The sequence below is a fragment of the Perognathus longimembris genome, chromosome 4 (genome assembly GCF_023159225.1).
Source record: "Perognathus longimembris pacificus isolate PPM17 chromosome 4, ASM2315922v1, whole genome shotgun sequence".
Taxonomy (NCBI): Eukaryota; Metazoa; Chordata; class Mammalia; order Rodentia; family Heteromyidae; genus Perognathus; species Perognathus longimembris.
In genome coordinates, this window is record NC_063164.1 from 70,302,891 (window position 1) to 70,327,395 (window position 24,505).

The following is a 24,505-nucleotide window of genomic DNA, read 5'->3' on the forward strand; positions in this document are numbered from 1 at the left end:
CATGTGTGTGTGCATCCATGCGTGCACACATGCATGCATGCCTGTCCTGGCATTTGAATTCAGGGCCTGGGCATTGTCCTTGAACTATTTTCTTTGTTCAAGAATAGTGCTGGCAAAACTGGTTCAACACATGCAACAAACTAAAACTAGATCCTTATATATCACACTGCACCAAAATAAATTCCAAATGGATCAAAGATGTCAAAATTTAAACATATACCCTGAAAACACTAAAAGGAGTAGGAGAAACACTTGGGCTCCTTGGCACAGGACGGAACTTTCTTAACAAAGACCCAGAAATGCTACAAATCAAAGAAAGGATGGACAAATGGGACTGCATCAAACTGCAGAGCTTCTGCAGGGCAAAGGACATAGCTCGCAAGATAAACAGAAAGCCCACAGGTTGGAAAAAGATCTTTACCAGCCATACAATGCACAAAGGCCTCATATCTAAAATATATGCAGAACTAAAAAAATTACATTCTTCCAAAACAAAACCACAAAGAACCAATAGCCCCCTCAACAAGTTGGCTAAAGACTTAAAAAGAGACTTCTCTGATGAGGAAATGAGAATGGCCAAGAGACATATGAAAAAGTGCTCTACATCACTGGCCATAAAAGAAATGCAAATCAAAACAACATTGAGATTCCATCTCACCCTAGTAAGAATGTCTTATATCAAGAAAACTAACAATAACAAATGTTGGAGGGGATGTGGCCAAAAGGGAACCCTACTTCATTGTTGGAGGGAATGTAAACTGGTTCAGCCACTCTGGAAAGTGGTATGGAGATTCCTCAGAAGGCTAAACACAGAGCTACCCTATGACCCAGCAGTCCCACTTTTGGGCATCTACCCAAAAGACCACAAACAAGAACACACTAAAGCCACCAGCACAACAATGTTCATCGCAGCACAATTTGTCATACCTAAAATATGGAACCAACCCAGATGCCCCTCAGTAGACGAATGGATCAGGAAAATGTGGTACATATACACAATGGAATTTTATGCCTCTATCAGAAAGAATGACATTGCCCCATTCATAAGGAAATGGAAGGACTTGGAAAAAATTATACTAAGTGAAGAGAGCCAGACCCAAAAACATGGACTCTATGGTCTCCCTCATAGGGAATAATTAACACAGGTTTAGGCTAGTCACAGCAGAGGATCACAAGAGCCCAATAGCTATGCCTCTATGAACACATAAGATGATGCTAAGTGAAATGAACTCCGTTATGGAAACAACTGTTATATCACTGTTGTAATTACTTTCAACATGCCATATGAAACTGTAGCTTCTTTTGTTGATGATCCTCTTGTATCCCCTTCCTGTAGTTGTACCTGCACTATCACTGTATCTTATCTGAGCACATTGGAAACTGTATATAGTGGTATTAAAACTAGGAAACTGAAAGGGAATACCAAAATCGAAAGACACAGGATACAAAGACAAACGACTCAATACTACTTGCAAAACTGTTTGGTGTAAACCAACTGAACAACTCATGGGGAGAGAAGGAAAGGAGGAAGGGGGGAGGGGGGAATGAGGGAGGAGGTAACAAACAGTACAAGAAATGTATCGAATGCCTAACATATGAAAATGTAACCTCTCTGTACATCAGTTTGACAATAAAAAATTTAAAAATAAAAAGAAGACTAGTGTTCTACCATTTGAGCCACAGATGTAATTGTAGCATTTGGGTAGTTAATTGAAGATAAGGGTCTCATGGACTTTCCTTCCTGGGATGATTTAAACTGTGATTTTTTTCACATCTCAGCTAGGTGTAGCTAGGATTACAGACATGAGCTACCAGCACCTGTCTATCTTACACATTTTCAAAACAAAAGGGTAAATGGCAATATTTAGCAATGACTTGTTTTCTTGAAACTAGAGTAAAAATAACACATTAGAGACAATATCATTGGACTTGAATTGTAGTGCATACATTGTGAATGAAATGTAACACTGTATTGAGGAAAAGCAAAGATGAAAAAAATAAGCTCTTATTTCCCAAGAAATTTTCTCAAATTTTACTCAGTTTTGAAATCCATATTTTTTCTGACATATAAAAAAGGATTCAAGAAGTATTTCCATTTGAAAGATGCCTTAAAAAAACCCACTGACTCACTGTATCATTTAATTTCTTAATGAAGACAGAAAGACAGACAGAGTCAGAGACAATTATGGTTGCAAAAAACTAAGCAATGTGCCCATGATTAAAAGAAAACTGGAAAGTCAAATCTGTGAGGACCCATGGTTAAACTCTGCAAGTCAGCAATGACACACTTGGCACATTTGTATTCTGGAGGACTTAGTTACTGGATGTGGATCAAATATGCTCCATTTGCATCATACATTAAAATGGCAGTCAATTCTGAGAACTCAAACAATTTTATAAGAAAAACATCTGGAATTGTTTTCTTCTGCCTGGTTTAGTGAAGTATAGTGGCTGTTTTTATGCATCTTCACTGACCCTGAGCTTGTGGCAAGATTCATACTATACAATTATATTTTTAAGTTACTTTCCAACCACTGAAAGAGCAACCTTTAAGCCAACATTTATTTATTTATTTATTTATTTATTTATTTCAAATTAGATGAACTAATTGCAATCCAAAAGAAAAGTCACAGCAAAGAGTTATGCCCAGGAAGTACAGTGAGATTCCCAGGAGGACAGGGCCTTTGTGGGTGGTGTTTCAGGAAAATGCTCACAAAGAACTGGAATGGGAACCTGCAAGTCCAATGAAATCTGGACATGTTCAAGGGACAATATGAGCAAAAGTAGAGAAGAATTGAGCAAGGTGTCTGTTCACAGGACGATGAATAGCAGGTCCTTTGTTGAAGCAGATGGATGAGGCCCGCCTTAGGCAGCAATTGCACAATCCAAAGCTAAGGAATGATGACAGGCTTTGGAATGTGTGGCATTTGTATTACTGTCAGGGTTTATGGCTCAGGCAAGTTTGAGTTTCTGTGAACATGAGAACCAAGGTAATATTGCAGGCACACCCACAGCTTCTACCTTTGAAAACTGAACTTCCAATATAAACATTGGTCCCAGTTGTTACAAGGCTGCACTTGGGACTGAGTCTCTCAAAGTTCACATGGTAAGGATACAGTCTGCCACTTCCACATTATATGCAGCACTAGAAGTTTGACATAATGTTGAGAGCAAGATGTGCATGAGAATAGCCATGAACTGTAAATGTAAGTAGAGAAGGAGAGAGAAATTTAGCTGGAAAAATTCTCTCCTCAGAAAGAAAGGCCAACTGTGGTCAGGACCTTCAAGTACCCCAGTGGAGATCAGGAAGGTTAAGAGGAAGAGCCATGATAAGGTGGGGGAACTGAGTGAATGTGGAAAGCAAAAGGGCATGCTGGTCCAGTAGGACAGAGATCCACCAACTGGGGAAAGCATGATTATTTACTTAATAATTTCTCAAGTATCTAACAGAAGATCCATTGCAAAATTTAACCTTATAGCAAACTCTATCATTCCCAATTAAAACCAGTATATATTTAAACAGTTGTGATTACTGTTCTTTTATTTTTCTTTTGCAGTCTTGGGGTTTGAATTGAGGGCCTGAATACTATCCCTATGCTTCTTTTGCTCAAGGCCAATGCTCTACGACTTGAGCCACAATGCTACTTCTACCTTTTTCTGAGTGGTTTGTTGGAGATAAGAGTCTCCCAAACTTTCCTGCCCAGTCTATCTTCAGAGCAAAATCCTCAGATCTCAGCCTCCTGAGTAACTAGGATTACAGGTGTGAACCACCAGCACTCAGCCATGATTATTATTCTTAATTGTAATTTAACATTCTTGCATTGATTGGATGAGATAATATTTTCTTATACTTTAACTTGTTCCTGTGCTATCAACTCCATATTCAAACAGTGTTGTTTTTAATGTGAAACTTTTGTGGGAGGAGGGGTATTACCTTAAAATATATCTTAGAACATAAACAGTGAAAGGAATATCCAAGTTTAGATTTTGAAACTACAATCTATGAAATACAACCTAGAGAAAGTTAAAATTCTTCTTTTATTTGGAAAATTTACATCTTAATCTTGTAAAACCCAGACAAAACTTCCCCAGACTTCTGCAGCCTACTCATAAAATTAAAACCCATTGATACAAATGTCTCAGTGTTACGTGCTATTTGCCAGGAGCACAGCTGGAGAATGGCTAGTGCTTTCTTCTCTCCAATTCCTCTAATGCTCTGTCTTTTAGGAATCTCTCTCTCCTAAGTCTCAGGTTCAAAAAATCCTTACTGTACATGTTACTGTTTGGAGAAGCATCTTTAAATATTGCACCTAGACCCTTGAGAAAACTGTGAAGATAGAAAGGTCATTCTCGATGTCCTTTTATCCTGATCTAAAATGAAGCAAGTCTCTTGGATCTTCTCCAGTATATTTTCCCCAAAACAGGTCATAACCCTTCATCCAAGTGTGAACCACCCCGCCCCCCGATTCCCAGAGAAAAAGAATACCCATGTCTCTGAAGACACAGGGACTCAAAAGAGATTCTCAACAGAGAAGTTTTGCTAATTGATACTTCTGTCCTACATTATATTTGCTCATGACTGTACTCTTCATTAAACTTAAGTACAAAGAGATTCATTTATTTGTTTGGGTCTTAGTTGCTAAAGGCTATGAGTCATGTGAAATTATACAAAGTGTATTTTTTCCTTGCTACTTTGTCTTTTCATTAAAGATGCCTTATTCATGAGACTAAGATAAGGAAAAAGAAGATACTTCTTCCACTATAAATGCCTCAAGTTCAATGAAGAGAACACAGCTTCTAACACCTCTCCAAACAGTAGCTATTCTGCCTATGTGCCATCTTGTTGAACTGTCAAGACCTACAAAACCCTCAAGGTACACTGTTTTTGTGCTGATTCCTTGAGCTTTGAGAACAATGCTGAAGAGAAGATGAAAGGAAGGCCATTCTCCCCTATCCTGAACCTCTAGTTGGCATTAGTTAGAGCCCGTGTCAGAGAGGCTTTAGGATAATGATTTTTTCCTAGCCATCTTCCTGTGTTACTGTGACATGATGGGAGGAGGGACAAACACATACTTCTCCCCTTCCTACTTCTATCTTAGTAAGCAGCCCTCAAAACCTACTGTTCACAAGTCTTCATCAGTAAATACTCTCTCCTCATCATTTATATCAACTCATATTGGAGCTTTGCAGATAATTAGAGATGGGCCCTTTTTCTTTCCTGGTTTGGGTTTTGTCAAACAAAATCAACTTTCAAGTAGAGAAGAAATGCATCCTTGGATATCCACCTTAGCTGTCTTGATCGATACATCAAAACCAAATGTCCTCACAGTTAGAAAATGCTATCCCCTACCATGGAATGCATATGTATCATTCATGTGGAGAGCAGAACACAGATCCCACCAGGAACCTGACAATGAACCTTCACAAAGCCTAGCACATCAACTCCAAGATCCTATCTTCTAACTAAGCTTTAGCTGACTCAAGAAAGTGGTTCTCATATGTGGCCACTGAGCATCTGATAATTGGACAAAATGCCTAGTTAGTCTTTTAAGAGTATCTAGAATAGGTATTTTGAAATTGTTTCTGTCACCGCAATTTTATCATGCCGTTAATCTGGACCTATTTCATAACACAACTGACCCCTTTGATTTTTTTCTTTGGTATTGTGGTTGAAACAAATGTTTGGAAAGGGTTAACAAAAGTAGTCACAAATATAAAAAACATTGATAAACATAAACTTTGCAGTGCAAAGCTAATATCTAAGGGACAATCACTTCTTTAAACATGAGCAACCAGTGTCTGCCAGATATATTGCATGAAATTCTACATCCGCATTTTTGTGGTCTCCTTTCTCAGAGATTATTATCTTTGGATGCCTCTTTAGTGGGTGGTCCCTTGTGCATAATGGGAACTGTTGATTCTGCAATAGAGCTTCACTTAATCCTAGATTTGGTATTTTCTAGTATTTATTACAGATTTTGTTTGAAGCACATCCTAGTCTTTCTTAAACTCCTAAAGGAAGTTTGGGCTTCTGCTGGTAAAGTGTTCTTTGCTTTTATAAAAAATCTCTTGTTGCACATTTCAAGAGAATTAGAATATCAAGGAAATTGGGTATTCACAGTATGCTTTGCTCCTGTGCTTGCAGAGGTCAAATACATTCTGGAGCTTTATTGAGGACATGGTTTGATCTTGGTGTGGCTACTGTGAGATGGACTCTACAATGGCTTAAATTTCAATCATTTTCTGAAATCAGTAGACCAATCTGGCTACAGAGAAAATAAGAGAGATTTTCCCTTTAAAAGATCCCTATGGGCTGGGAATATGGCCTAGTGGCAAGAGTGCTTGACTCTGGGTTAGATTCCCCAGCACCAAATATATAGGAAAGGCCAGAAGTGGCACTGTGGCTCAAGTGGTAGAGTGCTAGCCTTGAGCAAAAGAGAAGCCAGGGACAGTGCTCAGGCCCTGAGTCCAAGCCCCAGGACAGGCAAAAATAAATAAATAAATAAAATAAAAAGATCCCTATGTCTATGTCTTCCATGTAGTAGATAACTAAGTTATTACTGACAGTGTTTTTGTTTTGTTTTTTTTTTTAGCCTACTCAAACACTAAGGCTCAATCTAAGTCATTGGCCTATATTTGCAAATGAAATTTTACTGAATCACAGTTGTGTCTGTTGGTTTATAGATTGTCCTTGGAAATTTTATGCTACAATATTCGGATTGAGTAGGTTCAACATAAACCATGTGTTCTGTAGAGACTAAAATGTCTCTTCACAAAAAAACCTTAAAGAGTCCTCTCTAAAATACCTCTATTGGAGATTACTAAATAAATCAAAGGTTGCAGTTCAAATTCTAAGCCCAGAACACTTTTACATATGTTTACTAGAATGAAAACTGTTATCTAAGCCAATTATCACTGAATAATTGATAGTTCTTAAAATATTATTAGACTTAACAAAAATGGAGAGAATTGTGATCAAATAATTTTGGTAATATGTGGAATGAGTCAAGTAAAACAGATTTATATTTTAGTAGACTTTGTCAACTCATTTAATATGCTGATGTCTTACAAATCTACAAATATAATTAAATTATAAAGAATTTCTAAAGTTAAACTTTAGAAAACAATAATTTTCCTAGGATATAGTATGTAGTTCATGTTCTAGGAACAAACTGTGGGAAAAAATGGATTATTCCAAGCTGGAAACTCTGATAATATCTATATCAGATCAAGAATTTCTCTTCAAGAATGTTCAACTTTAAGAATAAGTTGGTTCACAGGAAAAGGGAAATTACCACAGGTTATACAATTAGTCTGGGTTCACATGAAGTCTGAACCCTGCAGTAGCAATAGCGTGCATTAGGGACAATGCTATATTGACTTTGGTATGATGACAAAGAAGGATGGAACTCTGTGTACAAAACTTCCACTCAATGCAGTAAAGTCTGTGAAATAATCATTGAAAGTATAGGTCCCAGGAGTGTGCTTAATTGTGACCTGCCAAATCCTAGAATGTGAAGGCTATGTGGGCATCAAAGGTCTAGAATAGTTTCATGTGCCCTTTGGTAAAAGCCAAAAGGGACAAAGGAAAAGTTCCTGAATATCAGGAAATGTTTTCTCAAGACCAAGAGATTTATTGGCATGTGGGATATATTTGAAAGCAGCTGTATTGCCCACAATGTTTCAGATTAGACTGCTAGCTGCCTGTGCCAATTTTATTGAAGTGTAATTTCACTACAATGTTGCACAATGTCCCAGGCTCAGTAAGTAATGTAGAGCATGTTACGTTGTGATTATATTTCCAAATGCAGAGTTCCTACCACCAAATATTTTTCACATTCATATTGATCTGATCAAGTATTTGCCCAAGAATATTATTGATAAGAAGCCAGAAACTTGTTTACAGTATCCAAGCACTACTTGGAAGTCAAAACAATTACTATTCCAGTCTAAAGTCTTGGCAGCTCCCCCGAATGACTTCTACTTCATGTAGTGCTAGGAACCTGCCTGCTTGCTTACAAAATGACAGGTCTTTCATCTGCCTGGTGTTTTCATAGCCACCTAGCACAGAGAAGGAAAACAATTCTTGCTATCTCAGCATGGGGTAAGAATCTGAAAGGAATCCGAATATTCACTGCCAAATACAGTATGTTGTCAATATTATCTTTTTCACCTGGAGGCACAACTGAAAAATAGCAAGCAGAGGAAGAACTTTCTGTTCTCTCCATTTCTTACCTTGTAAGGTAAGAAAGACTCACCTTTGTACAAGTATCACCACCCTTCCTTTTTCTGTACCAGGAGGAAGAGAAGAAACTTTGTCAGAGAAATCAGCATGGGATGAGTCTCCATAACAAACAAAACCAGATAGTCTGTGTCTACCACACATTTCCTTGTCATCCTTGCCACTATTTACCAACTTTGGAATCCAGAACTCTCATTTCCTTGTAGTCAATTCACATTATATTATCCTATGTCAAGATGGCATATGACACCCAAACACAAACAACCCCTTTGAGTTAGCCACCACTTGTCTCTGAATGTCTGTACAGTGAACAAGCAAATAAATTATTCTGTTCTTGCTAATCTATCTTATATCAACTTAACCCATAGACCAAAATTACAGAACAAAGGAGGTATACAGAAAGGACTTCTCCAGAACACAGTGACTCAATAGCAAGGCAGATCAGTTCATGTGAAATGTTAAACATTCCCAATCTTGCATTCTACAAACAATTGAAATATTCACAGGTCAGGAATTTTTTTAAGTCTATATTTTCCTGGTCATCTTGCCACGTGGGTAGTACAGAGAGCCTTCTTGAGGATATACACAACTCACTTATGGTAAGAATGTTTGACTACATAACACAGCTCTTTAAAACTAAGTAGCAGCAGTGTGCACTGGTATCCAATACTTATAAGCCTAGGTATTCAGGAGGCTGAGATCTGAGGACCACAGTTTGAAGCTAGCCTGGGCAGGAAAATCTGTGTGACTCTTAATTTCAATTATTCACTACACAGCCAAACATGGAGCTGTGGTTCAAATGGTAGAGCATAGCCTGGAACACAAAAGCTCAGAGACAGAACCCAGACCACGAGTTTAAGCCCCAGTACCAGTCAGATCTCTCTCTCTCTCTCTCTCTCTCTCTCTCTCTCTCTCTCTCTCTCTCTCTCTCTTCTCTCTCTCTCTTTCTCTCTCTCTCTTTCTCTCTCTCTATCTCTCTGTCTTACACACACACACACACACACACACACATTCTCTCACAAATACTAAGGCAAAATACATAATACAAAACCCAAATAGATATAAACATATAAATGAATAACTTCGTCAGAACGTGACCCAATATTGTCATTAATAATGACCTATAATTTTAAATCACAAGCAGACCACTATAAATAACTTTAGTTCAGTTAACCTTAGTCTTTACAATAACCTGTGAAGTAAGAATGACTAACTTTATTTGATAGGGGAAGCTGAGGCTAGGATAATATTTGTTTCTTCCTGTGTATGAAGTAAAGTAGTCTATTTGTTCCAAGATCTAACGTCTGCTGTGTGCTAAATCTTATTTAGACCTAAGTACCTTCCCATGCAGAACCATCTGCTGAACAGAAGTTTATAATCATGTAACAGATACTTGCCGATTAGTACATTCATTTAGCAAATATTTACCAAGGGTCTGCCATATGTCAGGCAATGTGTTTTCTGATAAGGAAATGACATTGAATGCAGCAGGCCAACTCCTTGTCCTCATGGAGCTTCAATCACTTGGGGAAGGATAAAGGCTTATAAATATAATCCAGTATATTGTAGTATATTTTGATATAGTATTAAAGAGAACAAAGTCAAATAAGATCCTTGGAACTGTTATTTGGGCTAAGTTCTATAGGAGGCAAGCAAAGGAGTACTTAGACGGAAACGGATAATGTATTATTCCAGCCAATGGGAGCACCAACAGGAAAGGGAGGCATAATTAATATAATTCTTCCAGAAATAGGCCATAGTGGCTGGAGTTGAACAGGTGGAAAGTTGAGGCAAAGAAGTGGGTGAAGTATTCCGTCTATCTTTTCAACTGCTGCTCATCTCTTCACAAGACTTTATCATCTTTGATGGAGTTTCTTTTTCAGTATGAAAGAGCCAGCCTAGGGAAATTGAAGAGAGAGGATAGAGGGGAGGGATGTGAGAGAATGGTGAAAGGGATGGTATTGATCACGATGCCTTATACTTATAAACTAACATTTTGGATGATAACTGTTTTGTACAACTACTTAAAAAGTAATAATAATAATAAAAATATGGGTCAGGATTGTTGGCTTAGTGGTAGTGTTTGCCTAACATGCATGATTTCCTGGATTCAATTCCTCAGTACCACACAAATAAACACAAACAAGTCACTCAGTAAGTCATAACTTTTAAAAATCAACTTTACAAAAAAATAAAAGAAATAAAAATATAAATTAGAAAAAGAAACACTTTCAAGTTTTTTAAGCTCTCTATGTCTTTCTATTGTTACTAGAGCTCATAAATTCACCTGCTCACATGAGAAAGTGATATTTTTGTTTCTCAGCACTGGTTACATCAACCAATGCTTTGACCACTGAGTTCAGCCATGGGATGTCTATCACATATAGACAATCTCTCTCTCTCTCTCTCTCTCTCTCTCTCTCTCTCTCTCTCTCTCTCTCTCTCTCTCTCTCTCTCATTTTGTGGCGAATTTGGTGTTCTTGTTTGTTGAGTCCCTCTTCCCCTATGTGGGTCCATGCTCAAATCTAGAAAACACTGAATCCAAGCAAGAGGATTCTACAAACAAGAATTATTTTAAAAAAATTAGTCTCTACTAGACAAAGCTTAGCTTTCTCCAGGATTTAAATATTAAATTTGTCTACCTAGTTTTCTCACCTAAGAATAGTTGCATTTTCACAGCCTTACATATGAAACAGTAACCCCTTACAAAGTAAGAACACACCAGAATTCAAATGTGGATTAAACTACTGTCAGGTAATTTTCAGTGAGTCAAGTAATACTGAAAATTGTACTATTATTCACATATTTATGTATATAACATAATCTATATAATAATTGTGTAGTATATGCTAATATATTGTGTAAGTATAATATTAAATTTCCTATAATATATATGAAACTTTCTAATATTTATCTAAACAATGACTAAGAAGATGGAATACTTCAGATTTTGTGAATTGACAGGTTTGAAAATTGATTAACAAAGCCGTTATCAAGGAATTGATCCTGAGCAAATCAGCCAGTATGTATATTGATCAGGATAATTCTGGAAAGTCTGTCTGGCCCTGAGTATTATAACTAATACAAGTCTTATGGTGAAAAATCATTTTTCCTAATGCACAGTAATAAACTCACTTGAATTCAATACTTGAGAGTCTTAGAAACAAATCCACTTTTAGAAAATCCATGATGTTCACAGAAATTTGCAGCTTTACTCAATTTTTGTAGTTAATATTTTTTCCAATATTGTAGAATACAACTGTATAATTCATCTTATTTATACATATATACATAGACATATATATATATACAAATCAGAAGGAATAGTAAAAGACTGATTAATAGGCAATAAAGATAAGAAAATGGTTGAAGAAGTTATGAACATACTGATCAGATTTAAACATTGCATATTGTGTCAACACATCACCAGACACCCAGTAAAATGTATACAATATTGTGTTTTACATGTTAAGGTAAAACACTTTAAAAATAAAATATGAAATATATACATATCATTATATTTTAACAGTTTATTCAAACCCTGAAGTTATATCATAGAGCAAAAACTGAATTATTCTTAAGGACAGAATGGGAAAATCAATTTTAATCAATTATATGATTTTCTCAAAGCTCTTATATTTAACAGCAACAACAAAATTCCCACCAAGATCCTAAGTCTATAGCTCTGGAGAATTTCTCATAATACATATGCCAACATATTATTCATTATCTTAAATAATACTGCACTAAAACACTGTTTTGCAATTTTTAATAAAGAATTTAATCTTTGGGGAAAAGAATGGTAGATTACTTGCCAAAAATGTATCAAGCTCTCAGAGTCTACAACCATAAAATGAAAGAACCTTAAATTTTGCTTTGTAAACTTTATATACTCAGATATCAAACTGATATAGAATAAATAACTTTGTCATCTATTGTGCGAAACTTGATAGTGAATAACTGTAATCCCAGCTATTTAGGAGGTAGAGGTAAGAGCATCTTAGGTTCACAACCAGCCTAGATAATCTGTATCAAAAACAAAAAACTAAATACAGAAATACCCTAGGACTCAGAAATTACACTCCCAGGCATTTATCCAATAGAGGACAAAACAAGGATACATTAAAGCTACCAGTACAACTGTGATTATTGCAGCATTATTCACCATAACCAAGATATGGAATCAGCCCAGGTGCACCTCAATGGACAAATGGATCAAGAAAATGTGGTCTATATTGAGAATGGAATTCTACTCAGCCATCAGAATGAATGGTATTGTATTTTTCATAAGGAAATGGAAAGACTTGGAAAAAAATTATATTAAGTGAAGTAACCAGTCACAGAGAAACACAGAATGCATGTTTCTTTCATTGTGGGAGCTAGAATGTGCCTGTAAATCTGTAAGTAAACACACTACCTATTATGCAAGTGGTTACAAATGAATTAACTAAAGTACAATAGAATTTATGGAGAGCACAAATAGTATAATTATTTTTCCCAACAAAGTATTAGGAAATGTGTACTTGCAAGGAGAGAGGGCAAGAGTTGTGGGATAGAAGAATGAATTGAGGAAGGGAGAAGAATACAGGTAAGAATTCATTGTATATACCACAGAGTTGAGAAAACTAAGGAAGGAGCAGGTCAAAGAGGGGGTGAAGATGTTGAAGGCAAGACACAGATCAAGATGCATGGTATATATAAATTGCTTTGTTGAATGGCAGCTCCCTTATACAACTACTTAAAATAAAAATATTTTTAATGCACAGATAAAAGGTTGGGGTATGGTTAAGTGGTAGAGTGTTGACTAGAATATTTAAGGCCTTGAGTTCAGTACTCAATACCTGGAAGGAAAAAAAAATGAAAAACACCCGTATGTCCCCATAACAGAACTTTCAAAGAAATAAATTATATTTTCTGTAGAAAGTCCCTGTAAAATATAATTTGAACATATATATGTAAAGTAATTTGATTACAATGTATTATTTTAATGTATTACCGTAAATCCTCTAACTGATGATATAACTATGAGTACTTTTTATGTTTTAACCATTTATTTAACATGACCGTTTTTAAACTATATACAATTATATATAAATATTGTCTGTATTTAGTGAATCATTTTTCATGAATTATAATGTTTTTTTTTCTCTTCTGTGTTGTTAAAGTGAAGTACAGAGGGCTTACAGTTTCATATGTAAAGAAAGTACATTTCTTATCCAACTTGTTACCTCCTCCCTCATTTTCCCCGTCTCCCCCCTCCCCAGTCCCCCCATTATAACAATCTTGTAATAGAATATGCACTACTGCTCAAGAAAGAACCTTTGGTGATTTCTTTTCAAGGTATCAATGACAGTACACAGCTAAGAAGGGTCTTGACATGGTTCGAGGTCGCCCATATCTATTAATGCATATGTGTACATCCGTCTTTGCTAATAATTCAATTTCTCATCTTTTCTTTAAAATATCATTTTTCCTTTATTGTCAAAGTGATGTACAGAGGGGTTACAGTTTCAGACAATTTTATATGTAAGGCAGTGAGTACATTTATAATTAAACTTGTTACCTCCTTCCTCATCCTCCCCTCCACCCCCTCCACCCATGAGTTGTACAGTTGGTTTACACCAAATGGTTTTGTAGGTGTTGCTTTGGGAACCATTTGTATTTTTATCGTTTATCTCTCGATTTTGGTAGTCCCTTTCCCTTCCCTAGTTCTAATTCACATATATATATAGTATCCAGGGTACTAAGACCAGATACAGTGATCGTGGGGGTAAAACCACTGGAAGGGAATACAAGAGGGAAAAAAAGATTTAAAAAAAAGGTACACATGGCATATTGAAAATAATTACAACAATGATATACCACTTGTTTCTGTAATGTGGAGTTCATTTCACTTAGCATCATCGTATGTGTTCATACAGGCATAGCTATTGGGCTACTGTGATCTTCTGCTATAACTAACCTAAACATGTTTCTTTGAGTCTGGCTCACTTCACACAGTATAATTTCTTACAAGTCTTTTCATTTCCTTATGAATGGGGCAGGGTAATTCTTTCTGATAGAGGCATAGAATTCCATTGTGTATATGTGCCACATTTTCCTGATCCACTCATCTACTGAGGGGTGTTTGGGTTAGTTCCATATTTTAGCATACCATAGCTTTTTCCCTATCCCATATCACTTAGGATAAAACATTCTAAATTCTATATTTCAACTTTGCTTACAGAAGAATGTAACCAAAACTCTTCATTCACACTAGCAAAAGTATGTTTATGATAAATTTCAGAAATGGAACCATAGGGAGCTATTCTGTCAAGACTATCAAAAATTGAAATTGGTTTAGGAACATGGCTTAGTGGTAGAGTGCTTGCCTAGCATGCATGAGGCCCTGGGATCAAAAAATACATAAAATTAATTTTAAAAATTGAAGTTGGTAACTTTGTCATGGAAGTGTAATAACCAGTACAAACTCATTCTATATGAAAAATTAATGAATTTTTATTTTGTTATATTCTCCAAAGAACCTCTAATGCATCAATAATTACAATTTTTCTAATTAAAACAAAAAGTCAAATACATATTTGGTCCTGAAATTTTATTCAGTACTGGCTTCCTTAGTAGTTTTTCAATTAAATTATAATTAGAACATTCAGTTCAGGATGGAGATTGTAGATGATAAGACTTATGAATGTAAATGCTTCATATAAAACCTGAAACATTATGTAGATTCAATTATTCACACTAAAGTCTAATCATGCATTAAGAAACTTTAATAAACACTCTCCTTGACACAAAAAGTATCTAACAATATTTTCTGATAATGTAATTGTAAACGTAAAATAAACCTTAATTATAAAAATGTTTATTAGTAGGGCATGGTTAGCTCACAGATGTAGACCTAGCTACTAAGGAGGCTGAGATCTGATGATCATGGTTCAAGGCCAGCCTGGCAGGAAAGTCTATGAGATAAGACCCTTAACTCCAATAAACTACTCAGAGAAAGCCAGAAGTGGAGCTCTGGTTCAAATGGTAGAGCACTAGCCTTGAGCACAAAGAGGGTCAAGGGACAGTACCCAGGCCCTGAGTTCAAGCCCCAGGACCACCACCACCACCAACAACAACAACAACAATTATTGACACTTTAAAAATCAGCGATAAAGAAGCCATTTTTCTGAACACTAGTGCTTTTCCTTGATACACTATTTTTTAAATTAATTTGTCAAAGTGATGTACAGAAGGGTTACAGTTTCATATGTAAGGCAGTGCATACATTTCTTTTTTTATTGTCAAACTGATATACAGAGGGTTACAGTTTCATACTTTAGGCATTGGATACATTTCTTGTACTGTTACCTCCTCCCTCATTTCCCCCTTCCCCCTCCCCCTTTCCCATTCCTTCCATGAGTTGTTCAGTAGATTTACACTAAACAGCTCTGCAAGTATTGCTTTTGTAATCGTTTGTCTTTTTTACCCTGTGTCTCTCGATTTTGGTCTTCCCTTACTGTTTCCTAGTTCTAATGCCTGTATACATGGTTTCCAATGTACTCAGATAAGATACAGAGATAATGAAGGTACCACCACAGGAAGGGCATGCAAGAGGATCATCAACAATAGAAGCTACGGTTTCACATCGCATGCTGAAAGTAATTACAACAGTGATATAACAGTTGTTTCCATAACATGGAGCTCATTTCACTTAGCATCATCTTTTGAGTTCATAAGGGTACAGCTATTGGGCTGTTGTGATCCTCTGCTGTGACTAACCTAAACCTGTGCTAATTATTCAAAAATATGGAACGCTTCACGAATTTGCGTGTCATCCTTGCGCAGGGGCCATGCTAATCTTCTCTGTATCGTTCAAATTTTAGTATATGTGCTGCGGAAGTGAGCACAGTGCATATATTTCTTTTTTTTTTTTTTTTTTTTGGCCAGTCCTGGGGCTTGGACTCAGGGCCTGAGCACTGTCCCTGGCTTCCTTTTGCTCAAGGCTAGCACTCTGCCACTTGAGCCACAGCGCCACTTCTGGCCGTTTTCTGTATATGTGGTGCTGGGGAATCGAACCCAGGGCCTCATGTATACGAAGCAAGCTCTCTTGCCACTAGGCCATATCCCCAGCCCCCAGTGCATATATTTCTTATCCAACTTGTTACCTCCAACCTCATTCCCCCCCTCCTCCACCTTCCCCCTTCCCCATTACCTTCCCCCTATGAATTGTACAGTTGGTTTACAGCATTTAGTTTTGTAAATGTTGCTATTGCATTGGTTTGTCTTTTATCCTTTGTATCTTCATTTTGATATTTCCCTTCCCTTACCTAGTTCCAACACATATATACAATATCCAAGGTACCAAAATCAGTTACAGTGATATCAGGGGTAAGACCATGGGGAAGAAAGACAAAAGGCAAAGGCATAATTTCACATGGTATGTTGAAAGTCACACCAACAATGATAAAACACTTGTTTCCATAACTTGGAATTCAGTTTGCTTAGCATCATCCCATGAACTCAGGGCTTCATGCATGCTAGGCAAACACTATACCACTAAGCCACATTCCCAGCCCTAGTTATAGTATTTCTAAATGACATATATAAAAAAAATTAATGCAACATATTTAGAAAAATAAAACTGCATCAAAATCTGATATGTACCAGAAATAGATTATTAACACATGAAGTAAACAAAAATTACACATTAAAAAACTAACAACAACAAAGAAAAAAACAACAACACACACACTACAGGATAACAACCACCAGCACTGATATAAAATACACTTAAAAGCTGCTTTTGTTGAAAAGCACTGACTAGTTGGGCCCATGAATTTGCTAAAAGATGGGGAAAAAAAAAAAAAAAAAACTTGTCATCTCTGCCTCCATTTTGTATGTGAGTCTGCTCTAAGCCATTCTCTCTGCTGTACCTTTGCAATCACCTTGCAATACAGGAAGAACAGGACTGTTGGGTAACAACTTTATAACAAGTGCCTGAAATTGCTACTAAGGAACAATAAGACTTCCTCCTGACAGACTACTGACCAGGCAACAGTGACTTGTTCACGTTCCTCAAATGATGAAATCATAACAACTTCTCCAATGCTTTTCTCAAAATCAGGACTGAAATAATGATCATCTAGGCCATACCTTGACCAGGACTGGTTAATAATTATACTTCTTTTTATTATTATATTTATTTCATACTTTATGTATTTCATTATATATATTTTTTTTATTATAAGTGTACTTCTACTTGCATCCAGCTTTGTTTTTTGTCTATAAAACCCAGACCTCATGTATGTATCCTGAAGATGGCTGAAGATGTACTAAAGTGGTCTTTTCTTATGGCCTGAGATCTAAAATTCCAGTTTTATTAGTAGGAATAATTTTTGTGTGTATGATAAGGCCATGATGACTTTTTTCTTCCACATTCCTGTTTTAAGTGTTTTACTTTAATTATTATGATTATAATGGTAGAAGTAAGATTGCAATATTTTTAAACGAGAGAAAAAATGTCATTTTAAGGATGCGCTCTAATCGCCCAACAAACTGGTAAATTACTCAAGTGCAAGAATTGTATAATTTATTTCTTGAATTGTAACACACTGCCTTAATGAAGTGCCCAAAAATCTTTCCAAATAGCAAATGTTTGATAGTTTTCTCTCTCTCCTTTCAAGTATATTCAAGTATATTTCAAGTATATCAAAAGGAGAAATGTGATTCAACCTGCTTTGTGCCTAAGTCATGGCCAAAGACTTTCATACATGTATGAAATTATAGTCATAAAAATTAGGAAGCTGGGCACTGTTTTGGGAGAGTAATTTTTTTAAAATGTAAAGTCCGTTTGTTAAAGCTCTGCAGCATGTGAAATGTTTGGCACCAATGGATTGACAGCACCTGACTCTCAAGAGAAAAACTTGTTTTTGCTTTGTCATCACTAAAGGAAAAAAAAGGAAACATATACAGATATATAATTTTATTTTATTGAGCAACTAAAGGATAAAATGGAAATAAAAGCTACTTGAGTATTTCTATGGAAAACCCTTTTGGAACCAGGGATGAATGGAGAACATGGTTTCATAGCCTAATGCACTTGGTTCCATCTGTTGAAATGGCACTGTGCCTAACTGCCAGATGGTGTCCTGGCTTCACAGGGACAGAGGCGCCAAAAGATGGCTTTAGAAGATGCTGCTAATACCACCCCTTAAGCCTCCTGCCTCGGTAACAACTCATCCATATTGGCGACACTGTCACATCTCACATGGTTTTTATGATTTGTAGAAATAAGTGGTTCCAACCATTTACTGAGTCACATCCTTTGGCTGACTACCAGTTTCTGATCTTTCAAATGTTGAAAAACTATGAAAGTGGTAGACAGAAAGGTTGAGAATGTCTGTGCACTTGAAATAGCCAACTCTACAGGTAGTGCTTAAGGGCCATTAGGATCCTATGATGTGTCTAGTACTATTATGTAGGGGTAGATGTAGAAAAACTGCTCATGAAATTAAATCATTTGAAATGTGAGTAGAAAAGCTAGTGGGTAGAACTGGAGATGTAACTTTAGTTCGAGATCCCTTGTCTATCATTCACCTAACACTGGGTTCAGTGTTGCAGGAGAACAAACCGAAAACAAAATCTCTATAAGGTCCAGTCATCTAAATGATACAAAAAGAAAACTGGTTATTTTCAAAAGGATACCATTACCTAGCCACAATAACTGTAAACAATTTTCATGCTGAAAGAAAAGAGAGTTCCACGTGAAGCTATCAGTTTCTTTAGTTTTACTCAAAACTCTATGGTAGATAAGTAAGAGTAAGTGTACCCTCTGTTGATGGATACATTATTTGTTACAATAAAGACAAATCTCCTATATAAATATAGACTGAATATATACAATTGATTTATAAACTCAGTATTATTACATGATAACTTATGGCTAATTTCATTGAAAGAACATTTGAAGAAGTAGTGACATGAACTTTTTTTTAATGGGCATTACTTTTCTTGCTCATGTTCAACAGAAGAAAAGACTAAAACTGGGGCATAATCACTCATTGGAGGAAAACTCTCCAAATTATCTTGCCTCTTTGGAACTTCGGGGTTCCCATCAGGTAGTATGAGTGCAAGCTCCTAGGAAATGAAGTCATCTGAGGGATAGACCTGTGATGCTGCAGTGGGCCAGTGCAAGAACTCACTGTATGTATCTCTGTGTTCTGAGTAATGTCCTCTTACCTCTTGCTACAGCAAAATTAAATAATTTGTTTTCTTACTAGGGGTCAATTCTGACAGGAAATTTTTGGGTGCATACCAGTCTTGGGGATTGAACTCAGAGCCTGGGCATTGTCCCTGGGAAATTTTTATCAAGCTCTACCCGTTTCCGGCTTTTTGGTGGCTATTTGGAGAAACACGTCTCATAGACTTACTTGCCTGGGCTGACTTTGAACTACAGTCCTAAGAATTCAGCTTCCTGACTAGCTAGGATTACAGGCATGAAAATTACAGGCATTACAGGAATTTTTCTTTTTAAATAAAGTGGGAGTGAGGTGAGTTTGCTTTTCCTGGTTGCTGTCAGTTTACATTTCTAACCAATCGGTTTCTCTTTCTCTGGAAATTTATTCCCATTATCTACATGGTTACCAAGAAGGCCAGCTTTATTTCATTTCAAGTCCATTAATTTTTTATTCATTAGTGATTTCTGCTTATCTCAAATGTTTTACTATCTTTATTATATGTACATCAACCTAGCATAAGTGTTTTTGTATGTAATTTTTGAAGAAAGTAAAAGCCAAACACAAAATCCGACAGTATTTCAAGATCACATCCAGCACATGTATTCATTTTCCATCAGTTACCTCCCTCTTGAGGTGAAGTGGGGTTTTGGAGAAATCTTAATGATGTGACTGCTACATGGGCCGTAGACCTAAACAACTCTGTCTTCTACATTCTTTACCGCATGTGTGCACACATATCTGCATGTGTATGCATATGTATGTAGATGTACATGCATGTAAGCATGTAGTTTAGGGAGCAATTCTAAGATGCCATTTTGGGTTTTTTTTTGTTTGTTTTTTTTTGGCCAGTCCTGGGCCTTGGACCTCAGGGCATGAGCACTGTCCCTGGCTTCTTCCCGCTCAAGGCGAGCACTCTGCCACTTGAGCCACAGCGCCACTTCTGGCTGTTTTCTGTATATGTGGTGCTGGGGAATCGAACCTAGGGCCTCGTGTATCTGAGGCAGGCACTCTTGCCACTAGGCTATATCCCCAGCCCCCTAAGATGCCATTTTGATCATGCACTTTTCCATTGGGGAACATTTCCCCAGGCAAGTCATAGTGTCTGCATTTTAGCTGTTGGAGAAACAACTTGGAAAATAAAAGAAAGTACAAAGCCTCCTTCATGAAGTTTCATGTTTTATGATAAAGGCATGAAAAATATTATTTACTATTTACTAACACATTATTATTTTACTACTTACCAGTTATCTTGATAGATTCTTTTATCTATCAGTTTGTAACATGATAAGGAAATATAAAAGGCTATGAGAACTCCATATCAGGGATAATAAACTACTCCAAATAAGAAAAATTTTGCCTGAGGCAGTGACAGGTACACTAAAAAAAATAAGCAAGATTCACTCAAAAGAGCATGTACAATGTTGGAAATAATTAGATAAGGTTCTTATATCAACAAGCAGAAAGCTGCTTGTCATTGTGTTCATGTAGATAATGAAGCATCTGTACCTAAACTCTTTCTGCATTGAGGGATGAAAAATCCCAACTCATAATTCTCTAAGGGAAAATGGAATTTATTGTCTCATGTAGTATAATTGGTTTCAGATGTGGCTTCTTGTACAGTTTGGCTAATTTCTCTATTCAGTTGTAGATATTGCTTCTTTAGTATACCATGTATTATCCAAGATTTCAAGACAGAAGCTTATACTTCTTAAATTAATATTCAGGCAAATTATGTCACATCACTATTGTAAAGTATTGAAATTAGCAATGATACTGGCATAGATCACTTACCACTGACTGAGAAAGTATGACAAAGTACTAGAAGATTTAAAAAATTATGTTCAACTGCTCCTTGATGATGTTGTCTTCACATTCTGACTGCATATTCTTTTGTTGGTTCTTCATGATAATTAAGTCATATAGTCTACAGAGGGCATAGAAATATAAATGCTTCCTTAGCATAGTTGATACTTTAAGATGTAGATGAGGAATATGTCTTTCAGTTGTGTAATTTATTAGTAGATGTTACTATTTTCAGTGTGTCAAATGTGTGAAAATTATTACATTTTACATAGATTTAAATTAGAAGATTTACATGAATTTTCTTTTTATTTTTTTTAAATTTTTTTTATTATTAATTGAACATAAATTTTTTTTACAAGGTGTTGTGCAAAGAGGGTGCAGTTACATAGGAGGGCAGTGTGTACATTTCTTGTGATATCTTACAACCTGTTTTTCCATCCCTTGTCTAGGTCAGGTAGACCCATATGCAATATACAATGTATCAAGCACATATACAGTGTTCACAGACTTGGTCTCTACTGTCTCTCCATCTCCCTTTGTTAACAGTCATATATCAGGGAGATCATGCCCCTTTGTTTTCTGTGTTCTAGGCTTGTCTCGCTCAACATTATTTGTTCGAGTTCTGACCATTTCCCTGCGAATAACAATATTTGACCATTCCTAATCGCTATGTAGTATTCCATTGTGTATAAGTACCATATTTTTTGGATCCATTCATCTGTGGAGGGGCATCTGGGTTGTTTCCAAATTTTGGCTATTGTGAATTGTGCCGCGATAAACATGGAAGTACAAATGTCCTTTTGATATCTTGGGTTTTGCTGTTTAGGATAGATGCCTAGGAGTGGTATGGCTGGGTCATAGGGTAGGTCTATATTGAGCTTTTTGAGAAACCTCCATACTGTTCTCCAAAGTGGTTGTACTAATTTGCACTCCCACCAACAATGGAGAAGGGTTCCTCTTTCCCCGCACCCCCTCCAGCATTTGTTGTTGCCTGAGTTCAGAGTATAGGCCATTCTAACTGGGGTGAGGTGGTATCTTAGGGTTGTTTTTATTTGCATTTCCTTTACTAGCAGGGATGTTGAGCATTTCCTCATGTGTTTCTTTGCCATTTTTATATCTTCTCTTGTGAAGTCTCTCTTTAGCTCTTTTGCCCATTTCCTAATAGGTTTATTGGGCTTGGAGGGGCTTAGTTTTTTGAGTTCTCTGTAGATGACAGATATCAGGCCTTTGTCTGTTGCTGTGCTGGTAAATATCCTTTCCCATATCATTGGCTGTCTTTCTATTTTGGTGGCTATGACCTTAGCTGTGCAGAAACTTTTTAATTTGTAGTAGTCCCATTTGTTGAGTCTTTCCCCTATTTGTTGTGCCCCTGGGACTCTATTCAGGAAGTTCCTTCCTGTGCCTATAAGTTCTAGTGTATTTCCTACTCTGTCCTTCAGTAGTTTCAAGGATTCAGGTCTGATGTTGAGGTCCTTGATCCATTTTGAGTTGATCTTGGTGCATGGTGATAGGCTTGGGTCTACTTTGAGTTTTCTGCATATGGCTGCCCAGTTCTCCCAGCACCAGTAGTTGAAGAGGCTATGTTTATTCCATTGTATGTCTTTAGCTCCTTTGTCGAATATCAGTTGGCTGTAAGAGTGCGGTTTTATTTCTGGGTCTTCAATTCTAATCCACTGGTCTTCCGATCTGTTTTTATACCAATACCATGCTGTTTTTGTTATGATGGCCTTGTAGTAGAGCTTGAAGTCTGGTATGGTGATACCTCCTGCACTATGTTTTTTGCCTAGAATTGCTTTGGCTATTCTAGGTTTTTTGCTGTTCCATATGAATTTATGGATTGATTTATCTATTTCAGTGAAGAATGTGGCTGGGATTTTGATAGGTATTGCATTGAATTTGTATAACAATTTGGGCAATATGGCCATTTTCACTATATTGATTCTGCCTACCCATGAGCATGGGAGGTCTTTCCATCTCCTTGTGTCTTCTTTGATTTCCCTTATTAGATTTTTGTAGTTTTCATTGAATAGGTCCGTCACATCCTTGGTTAAGTTGATCCCTAGGTACTTTATTCTTTTTTTGGCTACTGTAAATGGAATTGTTTCCATAATTTCCTTTTCTGTTTGTCTATTGCTGGTGTACAGAAAAGCTGCTGACTTTTGTGGATTGATTTTGTATCCTGCTACTTTGCCAAAATGGTTTATTAGATGTAGGAGTTTGGGTACTGAGTTTTTTGGGTCCTTGAGATATAAGATCATGTCGTCTGCGAATAGAGATAACTTGATTTCTTCCTTGCTGGTGGATCCTTTGATGTCCTCCTCTTGCCTTATTGCTATGGCTAGGGATTCCAGCACTATGTTGAACAGAAGTGGGGAGAGTGGGCATCCTTGTCTTGTTCCTGTGTTTAGGGGGAATGATTTAAGTTTCTCTCCATTTAATATGATATTAGCAGTTGGTCTGTTGTATATGGCTTTTATTGTTTTGAGGAATGTTCCATCTATTCCTGTTCTCTCCAAAGCTTTTAATAGGAATGGATGTTGTATTTTGTCGAAGGTTTTTTGGGCATCGACTGAGATAACAATGTGATTCTTGATTTTAGTTCTGTTTATGTGGTGAATTACATTGATTGATTTACGGATGTTGAACCATCCTTGTGACTGAGGGATGAAGCCTACTTGGTCATGATGTATGATATTCTTGATCACTTTCTGGATCCTGTTAGCTAATATTTTATTGAGGATCTTTGCATCTGTGTTCATTAGTGATATTGGTCTGTAGTTCTCTTTTTTTGTTGGATCTTTGCCTGGTTTGGGGATGAGTATGATATTAGCTTCGTAGAATGAGTTTGGGATTTCTCCCTCCGTTTCTATTTCGCGGAAGAGTTTGAGGAGTATTGGAATTAGCTCCTCACTAAAGGTTTTGTAGAATTCGTTGGTGAATCCATCTGGGCCTGGGCTTTTCTTAGTAGGGAGGTTCTTGATTACCTCTTGTATCTCACCATAAGTTATTGGTTTATTTAGTTGATTTATTTCTTCTTGGTTCAGTTTGGGCAGTTTGTACTTCTCTAAGAATTGATCCATTTCTGTAAAATTATTGTTTTTTGCTGAGTAGAGGTTTTGGAAATAGCTCCTTATGATTGTTTGAATATCGTGTGTACTTGTTGTAATTTTTCCTGTGGAGTCCCTGATTTTACGAATATGAGTCTCTTCTCTTCTTTTTTTTTGTGAGTCTTACAAGG

The 24,505-nt window shown here is 36.6% G+C and overlaps 1 non-coding gene across 1 annotated transcript; it reads right to left on the reverse strand.

Annotated features, from left to right (window-relative positions):
* Nucleotides 1-16,027: 16,027 nt before the first annotated feature.
* LOC125350980 lies at nt 16,028-16,134 on the reverse strand. Its single transcript, XR_007210879.1, has one exon. It is a non-coding gene; the product is annotated as a U6 spliceosomal RNA (small nuclear RNA).
* Nucleotides 16,135-24,505: the final 8,371 nt, after the last annotated feature.